Source organism: Telopea speciosissima, unplaced genomic scaffold (assembly GCF_018873765.1).
Source record: "Telopea speciosissima isolate NSW1024214 ecotype Mountain lineage unplaced genomic scaffold, Tspe_v1 Tspe_v1.0075, whole genome shotgun sequence".
NCBI classification, from domain to species: Eukaryota; Viridiplantae; Streptophyta; class Magnoliopsida; order Proteales; family Proteaceae; genus Telopea; species Telopea speciosissima.
Genome location: NW_025317411.1, coordinates 92,501 through 95,000, shown reverse-complemented (window position 1 = coordinate 95,000; position 2,500 = coordinate 92,501).

The window sequence follows — 2,500 nt, the reverse complement described above, 5'->3', positions numbered from 1 at the left end:
AACCACGAGCACGCCAAGCACAAGGTTGCTACCCAGACTGTACTACCTTGGACATCATTGCCCAGCATGCCTGACTAGCACATCGCTGGCCAGTATGGCTGCACTGCCCCGTACATCGTTGCCCAGCATGGCTGCACTGCCCCGCACATCATTGCACAGCATGACTGCACTGCCCCACACATCGTTGCCCAGCATGGCCCACTGCCTCGCACAAGCCTGCCTACCAGGCCTACTGCCCTGCACATTGTTGCCTAGCATTACCCACTGCCCCGCACAAGGCTACCCCGCACAAGGCTGCCCAAAGATGGCGTGATCGCCCGCATAGGCTGCCCAAGATGGCATACTCGCCTCGCACAAGGCTGCCAAAGAAGGCCCACACGCCCGCACATTATTTCCAAAGATGGTCAGATCGCCTCGCATAAGGCTACCCAACATGGCACACTACCTCGCACAAGGCTGCCTACCATGGCCCACGCCCCGCACATCGTTGCCCAAAGATTGCCCATCGCCCGCACAAGGCTGCCCAAAGATGGCGTGATTGCCCGCACATGGCTGCCCAGCAAGGCGCACTGCCTTTCACAAAGCTACCCAGCATGGCGCACTGCCTCGCATAAGGCTGCCCAGCATGGCGCACTACCTCGCACAAGGCTGCCCCGCATATCGCTGCCCAGCATGGCACACTTCCTCGCATAAGGCTGCCCAGCATGGCACACTGCCTCGCATAAGGCTGCCTACCATGGCCCATTGCCCCGTACATTGTTGCCCAGTATTGCCCACAACCCTGCACAAGGCTGCCCAGCATGGCGCACTGCCCCGCACAAGGCTGCCCAGCACGATGCACTGCCTCGCACAAGGCTGCCCAGCAAGGCCCATTGCCTCGCACAACATTGCCTAGCATGGCGCATCGCCTCGCACAAGGCTGCCAAAGATGGCACACCGCCCTCGCACAAGGCTGCCTGAAGATGGCCCATCGCCCGCACATCGCCGCCAAAGATGGCACACTCGCTCGTACAAGGCTGCCCAAAGATGGCACACCGCTCGCACAAGGCTGCCCAAAGATGGCCCATCGCCCGCACATCGTAGCCCAGCATGGCCGATCGCCTCGCACGTAGTTGCCCAAAGATGGTCGCACCGCTTAACACAAGGTTGCCCAACATGGTCGCACCGCCTCAAAGATGGTCTGGCATCGAAATACACAATTTGCATTGCCTAGTATGCAAATGAGGTTATGTTACTGCCCACCCATGCCTTCATTGAGCCTTTGGGCTGGCTCATGATGCACACATGTGCGTGCTGGCATGGCCATGCCTGCACAACGTAATACGGATCCTATATTCCCTTCGTGCAAAACATCGCATTGGTTTGGAAAATGCTTTTAATCATTTACTTGATGGACATAGTGTGTATATTTGTAAATTTTAGGGACTTGAAAGGTGCATTATTAATATCGATGAATTCTTTATGCTCGTTTCAATAAATAATTATAAAAAATAGTAAACGAAGTTGAAGTGACCCAATCTCTTGGCAAGACATTCTATGCATTTATCCAAGCCATCTGAAGTTGGTTTTGTGAAAAAATTCAACCAAATGGATTTTTCACTGGTTTTTTTAATTTTTATACATGAAATTTAATAAAAATATATATATAAATGATAAATTAATGATATATTTTTTTAAATGTTCCTTTCAATTTTCCCTAATTTCCTACCAATTTTCATAACCATGTGATGTTTGTAGCTCAAGAAACAGACCAATATGACTTATCGATGAATTTTTTATGATCTTCTAAAAAAAAATTATAAAAAATAGTAAACAAAGTTGAAGTGATCCAATCTCTTGCCAAGACATTCTATGCATTTAGCTAAGCCATTTGAAATTGGTTTTGTAAAAAAATTCAACACGATGGATTTTTCATGATTTTTTGAATTTATTGATTTTTTAATACTAAAACATTAATAAAAAATATATATAAATGAGAAATTAATGAAATTTTTTTTAAAATGTTCCTTTGAATTTTCTCTAATTTCCTACCAATTTTTATTACCATATGATGTTTGTAGCTCAAGAAATTGCCCAGTATGACTTTTCGGGGGGGGTCATGTCTCCTTCTGGAAAAGTGCAAACAGCATAAGAGCTACCTTGAGGGAGGGGGTGGCTACCTTGGTTGGGTGGTATAGATGGGCACCCAAGCGCTGCACATGGTGCATGTGTGTGGGCAGTGTGCTTGCATAATAAAATCATTGCACAGGAGAAAACCGTCTGAAGGCACGTTGGTCCCATCTTGTGCACCTTTTGTGCGGTAGAGTAGCCACCCATGGCGGCCATGTGCGCTATGGTGCAGCCACGTGGTGCAGCCTTATGTGTTCTGGTGCAGCTATGTTGAGCATCATTGTGTGATGCGGTGCAGCCATGCTAAGTATACTTGTGCGTTGTGGTGCAACTATGTTGGGCATCGTTGTGTGTTGTGGTGCAGCCATGTTGTGCAGCCCTATGCATTGTG